Consider the following 13,301-nt stretch of genomic DNA (forward strand, 5'->3'; position numbering starts at 1 on the left):
ATCTGTGTGCATGTTATTGTGTGGACATAAGTTTTCAACTCCTTTTGGTAAATATCAAGGAGCATAATTGTTTGATCATATGGGAAGAGTATGTTCAGCTTTGTAGGAAACCAACAAATTGTCTTCCAAAGTGGCTGTCCCCTTTTGCAAACACACTTAGCAATACATGAGAGTTTTTGTTGCTCCTCATCCTTGCTAGCATTTGTCGTTGTCAGTGTTCCGGATTTTGGCAATTCTCATAGGTGTGCAGTTGTATCCATTGTTTTAATTTGTATTTCTCTAATGACATATGAGGTGGAGCATCTTTTTTATATACTTATTTGCTATCTGTATGTTTTCCTTGGTGAAGTGTCTATTTAGGTCTTATGCCCATGTTTTGTTTTCTTATTGTTAGGTTTTATTTTTTAATACATGTTTTTTTAAATTATAGTTGGCATACAATATTATATTAGTTTCAGATGTACAACATAGTGGTTAGACATCTATATAATTCACAAAGTGATTACCTCAACATCTAGTGCCCCTCAGATACCGCATCGTTATTACAATGTTACTGACTATATTCCTTATGCCTTACTTTATATCTCCATGACTATTTTGTAACTACTAATTTGTACTTCTTAATCCCTTCCCCCTTTTTCATCAACCTCCCAACCCTCCCTCCCATGTGGTAACCCTCAAAATGTTCTCTATATCTATGAGTTTGTTTCCGTTTTCTTTTTTTGTTTGTTTATTTTGTTCTTTAGATTCCACACGTATGGAAATCATACTGTATTTGTTTTTCTCTGACTTACTCCAGTCAGCACAATACCCTCTAGGTCCATCCTGGAATACCTTTTCTATCCCTTTTCTTTCTTTCTCTGTGTGTCTTTTAATCTGAAGTAAGTCTTTTGTAGGCAGCATATGTAAGGATCTTGTTTTCTTATCCATTCAGCCACCCTATCTTTTGATTGGAGCATTTAATTCTTTTTTATTTGAAGTACTTATTGATAGATGTAGTTATTGCCATTTTATTATTCATGTTTTTGATACATATTTTTTTCTTCTTAAACGGCTCCAACATTTCCTGCAATATTGGCTTGGTGGTGATGAATTCCTTTAGTCTATGTGTGTCTTTTAACCTGAAGTGAGTCTCTTGTACGCAGCATGTGTAAGGGTCTTGTTTTCTTATCCATTCAGCCACCCTATTATTTAATTGGAACATTTAATTCTTTTTTATTTGAAGGACTTGTTGATAGATATGTAGTTAATGTTTTGTCTTTCATTTCCTTGCATATTACTGAAAATTAATGCTCTAGCGAGGTATTTTCCTTCTTCACTTTGTAACTTACCACTAAGGATGATAATGGCAGTTATTTGAGATATACTGATTTTGTATATCTTAAATATACAAAATATGTGTCATGATACCTCACTCAGAATGTTGTAAAGAGAATTTGGTCACATTTTATGGTGTAGATTCATTCTGCTCTTATACCCCTCAAAAGTTTTGATGTAGAGTTTTCTTGAGGGGTGCCCAAATATCACTTGCTTACCTCTTATAATTCTGCTAAAATGTACCTCTGAAAAATTTTTGAAAACTTATTCTCTTATTGTTGCGTTTCAGTGAATAAGGAAAAAATAAGGTGGTAAAATCTAGAATTTCTCTTGAATAGTTCATGAAATTTCTGAAACCTACACATTTCCCTTTATTCTTCATTTTGATTAATTGAATTTTTATACAGTGAGTCAGTCACTCAAACCCTTTATTCATGACTCCTACCTTATCCTCTAAATTCAATTGTCCTGAAGTCCAATCTTGTGAATACGTCATCTTTTCCTCATCACCTCTCCATGCCACTCACTGCCCTAATCCAGGCCTTTATTGCTTCTCATTTTACTTTTATTGGCTGCAATAGAAGGCTGCTACATGATTTTGTAGCTTTTAAAAAGACTCTCATTACTGAAATTTCTTTTGGTTCACCTTTGCATCACAAAGAAGGCAATTTTTAAAAGTTAACCGAAAAGAGCACACATGAATTTATCAGCACCTATTGATACAAAACCACTTTTAGCTTTAGCTTTAAAAAGAGAGTAGCCTAGATAGATAGTATGTTTTTAATAGGCAACTCAGATTTTCAGAAAACCGTTGGCAATGGACGATTTCTAGGCAAGGCAAAATTAGAAATGGGTTTCCTGTACATAAACTGTTTGGGACCATAGAAATCTAGGAGACTGACTTGGACTTGGGAGGAAGTTCTCCAGTGTGAATTTCAACATGCTGATATAACAGTCAATATGAATAGGCATAAAAGTGCTAGATATTTTTCCTTTGTCATTATAGAGCCATTCTCCATTCTTTTTTTTTTTTCTCTCTCTGCTTTGTGCCCTGTAGGTGCAAAAAACCTTTAGTTTTACATCAGTGGGTTTTCTCAGACTTTAGCTTCTGGTTGGTCATGGCCACTGAGAGACACTTTTAAAAGATCAAAGGGTGATTGCTCAGTGCCATCAGGGTATTTATTCACTAGGTTTTGTCCTACCACATTGCCACCAAAGCATTGGCTATGTCTCTCTCCTATGGCCCCTATCCTTGCCTCTTCGGTCTTAGGGGTGATTGCAGCCCCACAACACTAGCCCCGAGGCACTGCACAATATCTAATGGTTTCTCTCACTTATACCTGTATTTTCTAAATAGTTCTTTTCTTCAATTACTTCCTTCGAGTATGTCATCTGTGTTCTTCTGAGACTGTGACTAATGTAGGTGATACTCAAAATATTCAATAGCTTGTAAGGCATGGGCGACAACTAATTAGAACAGACGTAGCTTTAAACTTTCAGTAAGGCAGCACCAGTATATGCTGTGTAAATATCAGTGCTGGTTGTGAGATGTGGAATAAGTATTTTGTAAGTATAGTAGGTAACGTGTCAAAATTTAGATATTTTTTAAAAAGCAAAGTGGATTCAAGATCTTTAATAACATCTTTCCTATTCTCTCAACTCAATGTGCTACCTAAGAATAGAGGATGACATAGTAGTCAGCCTAGGGATGGGACCCCCACAACCAAAGTGTGCTTTGTTTAGGCTTAGTTGCACATTCCCCTCCATTGGGTAGAACTACAGATGTATTTTTGGCTTACATCATTTTTGTGGGGCCAAGAAAGTAAATATACTAGCCTCTTCCTTCAAATCCAGGGTCCTAATTTTACTAAGACATCTTGTTCTTAAATCCCCTAATACGTTCTATTTCTACTTATACGGAAACAATTTTCAAGCATACAGGATCACATAATTATAACTTCACATACCTCTCAACCAAATACATCTACTGAATTTATTAACAAACCCAGTGTATCCTCCTCTTCCAATACAATAATTTTTCCATTTGATTAATACTTCCCATCAGATAGCATTCCATACTCTCTGCTGTTGAAATATGTACAACACTCAGAACAACTATTGTCATGTCTGAGAACCTTTCCTGGAAACCACCAGGCAAAATTGATCACTGTCCTCTGTGCTTGAAAGCACTTCTCACTCTGTATTGTGATTAATAGTATATGTTTCTGTCACCATTGCTAGATTTTGATCTCCTTGAAAGCAGGGATCAAATCTTTTTCATCTTTATAACCTTAGGGCTTACAACACTGTATGTGATGGAACACGATAAATGTCTGTTAAACTAAATTCAGTGAATTTGGTTCCTGTGGGTTTGATGGTGTGCATGTGACAGAGCAGGAATTCAAGCCCAATTCTATTCCTACTCCTGGGTCTAACCTCTTATCCACTATAATGTGCCATGTTTCCTATTTGTTTCATGGTAGTTGTTGCTCTGCTGGATGCAAGTTTATTTTTGTTAAGCTTAAATTTGCCTTACAATTTAGGAAATTGATGATTTCTTACGTGGATTCTCAGATCTAAGTTACATGTGAATTGATTATTTTTGTGTTCTCTGTACCATAAATCCAATAATAAGAATTTCAAAACATGTTATTGAAAATATGATTAAAAAAAGCTTTATTACTATTTCTTTTCTTTTCTGCCGGGAGGTGAGAGCAAAATAAGAGGCAGAGGTATATAAACTATTCGCATATTACTGTAGACAGCCTGATGTATAGTAATGGGCCCAGGATTGTAAACGTCCCTCTTGGCACTCTTACCACTGTTGGAGTATTACTGTGTTCTCAGCTGAATGTGTTCAAGGATCTTCTTTGGTCTGAAAGGTCAGCTGCTTTTAGTTGTGCACTGGTAGAATACTAATAGTCCTTATTCAAATTACCTGCTCCAGCACTTATTAAATTGATGGCCCTGTGCTCTTAATTTAATACTGGTGTCGTTCAGAGGCAAGCTGCAGTGGCACTGTGCTGAACTGGGTGATGCTGAGGCAAAGTTCAAGCTGAAACCGTGGTTTGGGGCTGCATTTTCCCACTAAATTAGCAGTCAGACGCGGTGTATAATTAATTAGCACAAACTAGGGAAAGCTTGTCATTTAATAAGCCTTTTTTATTTCTACATTACACAAACAGTGGGAATTGATCCATTAAGTGCCTGGCTATTAATGCTGTTTAATGTATGTCTGGTTTTTAAATTGAGATGTCTGGGTACATATGTCCAGAGTTTAAGAGAGCCTCGTAGTTAGTTCAGTATTTGCTCAGATTTGAAGTCATGTTCCATAGAATCAATAATAGCTTCATTCTGAATTTGAACCTGATTCAAACATGCATATGGATTTAAACTGATAGTTTCAGCATGGCCTCAGAAATAGATTTTCATATATATCTTTATATGTTTTAAAGTTCAACTAGTCCCCCATCCCTAATATTAAATATTGCATTATGTTTGCAGCATTTTTTCTTTACTTTCTATTTCATATAATTCCTTCTTATAATTGCCAAAGGCAGAGAACAACTTCATCTTTGTAGTATTTAGTATATTATCATGGAATTGTGGAGTTGGAAGGAGCCTTATAAAATATACAGGATAAGATTTCAGCTGCCCTGCCAAGATATCTGGAAGGGCACACAGTCTTACCTGTGGTCTAAGAATGATCCAAAGTATTGATGTTTTGAATAGCCCCTAAACTAATGTTTTTTTCTAAAACATGATTAAGGATGGTTCACATTGTTTTGTGAACTGGTTATTGGTACTTATGAGGTGATTAACAAATGTGTTCTTTAGAATAAATATCATTACATTTCACACACAGAAATGAAAACATTAAATGCTTTTTTTTTTAAGTTAATGCAGATAGGAAAAACAAAAATCTAAATGTGAAATTACTTCAAGAGTGGGATAATTTGTTTTAACAGTTGATGAGGGTCATTTGCCACGTGGATAAAATATTTTATTTGCCAGTGTCAGTCACATTTAAATTAGTGAAATTCATCCTTGTATAAATTGTTAAATATCAAAGAATTTAATTATGTGTGTTATGTGTGTATATATTTAATAAAGAAGTTTTAATGTATGTAAGTCAGTGAGAACATTAATGAAGAGATAAAAAACATAAAAATGAAGATGAAAAATTTAAAAGGGAAACAGAAAGAAATGAAGAATACAATATTTGAGATGAAGAGTACATTAGAGGGAATCAACAGATTGGATAAGGTGGGGGATCGAATCAGCAATTTAAAGGATGGGGTAGCGGAAGACACTCAGTCAGAACAGCAACAAGAAAAAGATACCAAAAAAATGACCATATTTTAAGGGGCCTCTGGGACAACATCAAGTGCAACAACATTCATATCATAGGGGTACCAGAAGAAGAGAGAGAGCAAGAAATTGAAAACCTATTGAAGAAATAACGACAGAAAAATTCCCAAACCTGAAGAAGGAACTAGACATATAACCCCAGAAAGTTCAGACAGTCCCAAACAAGATGAACCCAAAGAGGTCCACATCAAGACACATTATAATCAAAATGTCAAAGGTTAAAGACAAAGAATCTTAAAAGCAGCAAGAGAAAAGCAATTGCCTACCTACAAGGCCGCTCCCATAAGATTGTCAGCTGATTTCTCAACAGAAACTCTGCAGTCCAGAAGGGCTTGACACAAAATAGTCTAAGTGATGAAAAGGACCTACAACCAAGATTACTCTACCCAGCAAAGCTATCATTTAGAATTCAAGGACAGATAAAGAGCTGCTCAGACAAGAAAAAGCTAAAGAAGCTCATCACCACCCCTAAGCCTGTATTGCAAGAAATGTTGGAGGGATTTCTTTAAGAAGGAAAAAATATGTTTTAACACAGTTGAAATGCTTTTAAGATTCTTTGTCTTTAACTTTTGACATTTTGATTATGATGTGTCTTTGTGTGGGCCTCTTTGGGTTCATCTTGTTTGGGACTGTCTGAACTTTCTGGGGTTGTATGTCTAGTTCTTTCTTCAGGTTAGGGAAGAATTCTGTCATTATTTCTTTAATAGGTTTTCAATTTCTTGCTCTCTCCCTTTTCCTTCTGGTACTCCAATGATGCAAATGTTGTTACTTTTGATGTTGTCTCAGAGGCCCCTTAAAATATGGTCATTTTTTTGGATTTTTTTTTTTTGTGTTGCTGTTTGGACTGGGTGTCCTCTGCTACCCCATCCTCTAAATCACTGATTCAATCCTCCACCTTATCCAGTCTGTTGATTCCCTCTTCATTCTCAAAGTTTTATGACTTTTTGTATTTTTTGAGCCTCCGCTTTTTCTAATATATTTTTTCTAAATAAATTTTGTTGAAATATGTTTATTACAGTCTCATCAATAGTAGTAATAAAAAGGGCAACAATTTTAATACTTAAGATGAGGAAAAATGTCTAACTAGATTACTATAGTAGATCAATAAAGTGAAATATAATCATTAATATGATACAGAATACATAAGATATGATAGGCAAAGGCACTCATTATATGTCTAGGTAAAAAAAATGTTAAAAAATAGTATGTACCACTCTGACTCTATTACGAACATGTTACATGTTAGATTTTTTTATATATACTTACATGTTGTATGTATATTTCTATATTTGTATCATATACAGAAGGCTGGATGCATGGATTAATAGAAGATAAGATCAAAGTTCTTTTAAATTTTATTTTTTGCTTATTTGAATTTTTTCAAAATTAAAAATATTCTTTCTGCTTTATTGAGATGTAATAGACATAACAGTTTGTAAGTTTTAGGTGTACAATGTGATGATTCAATATACTTATATTAATTAACACTAATATTATATTATATTATATTAAATTAATTATATTATATTATATTATATTATATAACATTTTGATTAACACTTCTGTCACCTCACATACTTACCACTTTTTTTTGTGTGGTGTAAACATTTAAGATCTATTCTCTTTAGCAACTTTCAAGTATATACTACAGCATTACTTACGATAAAGTGCTGTACTAAATTTACTTAATTTTGTAAAATGAATCATCTTTGTATTGAGTAAAAGATAATATACTTTATTATCACTTTGTATCCTGTTAGTGAACATTATTGTAGAAAAAATATTTAATCAGGATATTTTGCAACTTCATTGCAATAATAATTTGAACCTTGGAATAAAGTTTTCACAAAAAACTTTGACTAATGGTTTTGAAAATGCGAAGGAAATGTTTATTTTTCCTTTTTCCTATTTAGGTATTTTGAAAATGATATGTTGGAGGGAGTTAGCTGCAGACATGTTCTATAGCAGTTATTTAAAAAATCAGCCCATAAGCTTGCTATCCTAAACAAGTGAAGTTTTTATTGAGAAAAATGTACTACTTGAGATAATTCCCACGTAAGGCACTGAAATATGCATTAAAGGGTTTTGAATTATAGCTGATGGATATGCAAGGCTGAAAAGAGATATTTTTTTAAGTTCTAAATAGTGTTTAAATTTCTAAGAACTGCATTAACAGGGATTCTTACATATCTTCATTTTTTAACACATATGAACACACAAGAGAGGAGTAGAAAATATAATGACTACACATATTGTTTTTTTTAATACTTTGGCAGAATTTAAAGTAATAATTAATATTGGAATGAAAATGAACTCTTGAAAATGTTTTTTCTCTGTCATACTAAAGCATGAACAATTGTTTATATTGCATACTTGTGACTGGACAAAATAACAATTTGTTTTTGTTATTTTGGCTATTATATATGTTAAATTCAATTTCAAAAGTCAAAGTATACAAATATTTTATTAGTCATTTAAAATGGCCACATTATTTGTAATTAATTTATTAGTATTTGAAATGCAAAATCAGACGTATACATACTTTCTTTTTAGGTTACTTATTTTATTCATGTCTGAATTAATTGAATTTTATTTTCCAGTAAATATCTTTATCCTGAAGGACAGAATATAGGAAAGTTACTGTGAGAATATACTTTTCAAAGATTCTTGAAACATCTAATCTTGTGTACTCGCAATCTTTTCTTTAGGGTGTTTAGGCCACTGTTATTTTTGCTAAGAATAAGCTAATGTATTTAGTTTGTTTAGTTGCTCTTCTTTTTTTTCAAAATCTTGGTTGTTAATTATCTTTCCTCTTTTTCTATTATAGATCATGAAATATTTGGCCTATTAATACATTTCCATTGGAGATAAGTTTGATTAAAAGGTAAATTCAGGTCTCTGGACATCGTACAGGTAATTGCTGCACAATGAAATTGTTGTTCATATTGAAATTACTGATTGTTATGAATTTTGTTTGTTTTTAAGGCAAACACTATCATTAGGATTAAAAATAATTTTTCTTGAATTATACAAATACAAAAAAAATTTATTTTTAACTCATCTATAACATTTTACATATACTTTTACGTAATCATTTAAAATAGTTTGAAATAAAATTTCTGAATTATTATTTTAAATAGTTTGGATTGAGTCTTGAATACTGTATCTCCTGTAAAAAGGGAGTAGAGGGCAGAAAATTTATATTAGCATACTTGACATACTAATCATCCAGAATGGAATATAATAAACTGTTTCAAATATCCTTCTGCTTGTAATGATAGGATGTCTTTATATAAATTTGCAGAATTTATTTTATTTTACTAATTGATTGGCGTATTCATCATCCATAGATATATTAGTGAAAGCTGGATGACTTCCCTATGATAAGCTTTCCAATTAATTCTTCTCACACTGTTTTCCTGGTGACATTTGAACTTCTTTCATTATATAAAACACATCTGGAATGAGGCATTGCAGAATAATAATCATAGATGCTAACACGTTAAAGATTAGACCCTTGACATAGTCAAATGTGTTCTGGTTTAGAACAATGACCTTGACTTTGCTGCTTTAAGTGAACCACATTTAGAAAGAATATATAGGCATGTCTTTTCGGCCTTCCTGTCTTGTGCTAGAATTGCTCAGAAAGAAAGAAATCAAAATGCAAACTGTGTCTTCCGTGTTTAATAGAGTTGGCTATATTATCATATTTTTCCTCCTATCTGCAAATATTTTTCTTTTGTTTACTCAATATGAAAAATATTACAATAAGTAAATATTAAAAAAGTATTATCTAAAACATATGTTAAATCATTTATTACTTATAATTTACATTTGTATCAGAGGTTTACTGAATTCTTCTGTGGTACATTTCTTGAGAGAAGTTGCTAATATCTCGTTTAAATGGCTTGCTAATACATGCAGCAGATCATTTAAAATGAACCTTACATCTTTATAGGATGTTAGAAATGAAGACATTACCTCAAAATGTAGGTAATTATTGCCTCCTCTTTTATCAGTGCTATTTTCTGAGGTATTATCATAAGAGAGCACTTTAGTATTAAGCAGAGCCTTCAAGTGGCAATAAATCAGTCCAACTGGGTCATCATTGTCTAAGGCATCTGAACTACTACAATGTTGTGGATCCTATCGAGAGTGTGAAATCACTTGACCCTTGGCATTAACCTTTGCTGATGAATAGACACTGCTTTCCACATTGAGGAACAAAGCAGAAAACTATTGATTAAACACCACATTCACTTGATATTAAATACTGGCTGAACTCACTTCTTGCTTCCAGTTGCAGAGGGAGAAATGCAGAGAGTTGCTGAGTCTCCAAAGAATGGATGTTTGTAATTCAGAGCAATGTTTTTTTTTTTTTTTCCTACAAAGTACTTTTTTCCTTCTTTGTTCAGTAACTAGCAGCCATGATCAGATATGAGTATGTACTGTCAATTCTGACTTCTGTATTTTATCATTTAAGGTGAGAGGTCGCAGTGCTGTGACTAATATTTCAGTTCTAAGCACGAATTGTTTCCTGACCTCAAAATCTCTTTGAAAGAGCAATAATGATTGTTCTGGCAATTGATTTGTCTGCATTAGGAAAATACATGATTTTTCTAAAATTCGTTGGTTCGATGACTGATTTACAGATGTTACATTTTCTACATTATTAGGAGTCATAATAAGAGGACATTTTAGAATTTATGACATACTTTTTGGGAAAAAGAGACATTATAGTTAAATAAATTTCTCAAGTTAGAAGAAAGCAAAAGCTTAGGAAGAGAGTGTAGTAATACATATGAGCACAAAGAGAACAATAAGATATTTTACAAGACATCTCAAGCTAATTATCTTCTGATCCATTGCATGTGCCCACACTATTGACAACAGTTTGACAGCTTTTTTGTAGATCTACTTTATCTAGAAGGAGAACATGTATTATTGACAGATAAATCAATTCAATTCATGGAACTGGAGTTAAATTTAAACATTTTAGCCATAAATGAGAAAGTAATTTTTAATCTTAAATTTAAATAGTTTCTGTGCTTATATAACTGGAATTATTTTATTTTAGGAAGCAATGTAAATAACTACAAGGTCTTTCTTCTCTCTCTCAGGTTTCATAGTATTTTGGACCGAAAATACTGTACCAGTAAAACTCTTTATAAATAATTGTTTCTCTCATTAAAGGTTTTGACTGCCTATGGTTCAACACCAAGAATTCTAGATCAGCTAGCTGTGAATCAGTTATGGTTGAGCAAAGATCATTCCTTGTCTGAGTAATAGAAAATATTTCCTCTAAGAATATAATGGTGTAATTTAATACATGCACAGTATCACACAGTTTGCACAATTTTTCAAAAGGAGTCTTAGAAGACTGAGAGATGTTGATAAAATGAATCATGCTGCTAAACTTAATGGTCAAACCTTCTGATTTGATGTTTTCTATAGGATATGTAGCTCCTGAAATCTTTGAAAGCTACTGAAACTTGGAAAACTGTGAAAAACATTCTATTTAAAAATTTCGTTATGTATCATATATTCCTTTTTTTTACTAAAGATATTTGTATGGAGGTCATTTTTATTTCACTGTTGTCTTGAACACAGGTGTATTGTATGTACACAAGAACCTTGGAATTTACTTTGGCACTTGGGGATCCCTGTGGACAATTTATTTAGCTGATATAATACAGTACCACCTTCTTTTGTGTATGCAAAATAGGATAAAGATAACTGTTTGCAAATACTAATATTTTTAAGGTTACAGTTAATGAAAATGTTTAACTGGAATTTGTTGCTTGGTGGTACTGAATACATGTTTTTTATTCTGTGCATGCTGTGAATGAGATATTTTTCTGATGTTTTAGACATGATTATACTGGATAGAAAGTGGCTGTGTCAAGGTTACAAGGTCACACGCGCTGTGATTACAGTCCATGCAGCACATACTGCAGACCCTTTCCTAATCTATTTGGTGTCTGTATATGACTTTCTAATGGAAATTATTTTAAAACGTGGTTGGTGAGATATAATAAATTATAATTATTTATCATTTTATTGTAACAGAAATGTTGGAATTCCATATTCAGAATTGCGAGGAGAAGGAACTGCAAGAGAGGAAGAAGAAGGAGAAAAAGAGTGAGAAGAAAAAGATGAAAGGACTCTTGGCTCAACCCTACAGATTTCAAAAGAAAAAACAAGTAAGATCCTCACTTGAGACATAAGCAAAAATAGTGTTTCTGCTAACAATGTTTTTGAGTGTTTTCTAATGCTCAAAAACATAAGTAGGTTCTAATTCAAATTTTTGTTAGATTAAATTCCCCTGTCCCTGTTTTTAGAGATTATACAGAGATAGTGTAGAACACACCTAGGTAAAGTGAAGAACGATTCTGTCTACAGTTTAGAGTAGAGGCCTGGGATGTTTACCCACTAAACAGTATTGTTTCTATATTACAAATAAAAGTCCTTGTGGGGTTTTTGAAAAGATGAGATTATGCAAGCTCCAAAAGTTTTCTGCCACAGGTAGATTATTCAAAATCAACCTTTACTGAGGAATGTTTTGACGTGGTTCCCATTTATCTGATAAGTCACAAAAACTTCTTTTTAAAAGTTCTTTATAACAGTTCACATCTAAAGAGGACAGCTCTAAAGGCTTCCATAGCTTGAATGTAACAGTCTCCAGCTTGGTGTAGGAATCTTTTTAGTGAATTAGGAGAAGACTTTGAAATTGACTACACATTGTTAAAACTTTGCTTGGGATCTAGTAAAAGCACATATAGTTTATCGGATACAGTAGGGTTTATCTTTTTATATTTGTCATTCCTCATAAAAGATATCGACCAGAATTTTTGTGACTTTGACCAGCAGAAAACCTTAGCTGACATACTTGAGGCTAAAATGCAGTCAGCGGAAATGGAAACACTTCAGCCCTGCCCCTGTGGCAAGAATGGCTTCTCTTTAGATAATCTGGTTAGATTCTTTATGGATCCAAAGGGAGGTACATATGCTGGGCATTGCATTTATGTTTTTTTCTGACCTACCTGCTCCTTAGAGCTACATCCTAAGACTGCTGCTTGTGTAAAACCTTTCAGAACTCTGCATCAGTGATCTAGCTATAATCACACTGATCTGTTGGCTTTTCACTAAACTTTACTTAAGTGAAAACTAACCTTCTCCTTCCTGTTTGGGGTTATCTTTGACTGTATGTCTTTTGAATGGTGTGAGGATACTGGCTGTGAAACTGGAACACTGCTTTCAAATGTCTTTAAAAGAAGGAAAGAAAAATGTGCCCCCTTAACACTATAGAGTAAGATAAAGGAAAATAATGATAGTGTGCACTGCATTGTCAATATTGAGCTTCAGAGAGTCTTTTTAGAACATCTAAACAGCTTGAAACCCCTTTTCTTTTTTCCCCAAGTTTATTTATTCCAAATTTATTTTTTAAAACAAGCGTTTCACAAGGGTAAAACTTAATTCATTAGTGCATTTCTTAAAATTATATATATATTTATTCAGAGTCCTTTAAATATTTTAATTTCCCAGATAACAAACAAATGTCAGTTTCTTTCTGAGATATAGAACCAGGATAGGCAAAGAAAAGAAATAGGAAA

The 13,301-nt window shown here is 32.8% G+C and overlaps 1 long non-coding RNA gene across 1 annotated transcript in view; it reads left to right on the forward strand.

Moving 5' to 3' along the window:
- LOC111731613 overlaps positions 1-11,850 on the forward strand; it is a 64,451-nt gene extending 52,601 nt beyond the window's left edge. Inside the window, exons 2-3 of the long non-coding RNA XR_002777222.1 lie at positions 8,516-8,601; positions 11,758-11,850. This is a non-coding gene — a long non-coding RNA (uncharacterized LOC111731613). The remainder of the gene's footprint in view (positions 1-8,515; positions 8,602-11,757) is intronic.
- Positions 11,851-13,301: the final 1,451 nt, after the last annotated feature.

This window comes from Pteropus vampyrus, unplaced genomic scaffold (assembly GCF_000151845.1).
Source record: "Pteropus vampyrus isolate Shadow unplaced genomic scaffold, Pvam_2.0 Scaffold11, whole genome shotgun sequence".
Taxonomy (NCBI): Eukaryota; Metazoa; Chordata; class Mammalia; order Chiroptera; family Pteropodidae; genus Pteropus; species Pteropus vampyrus.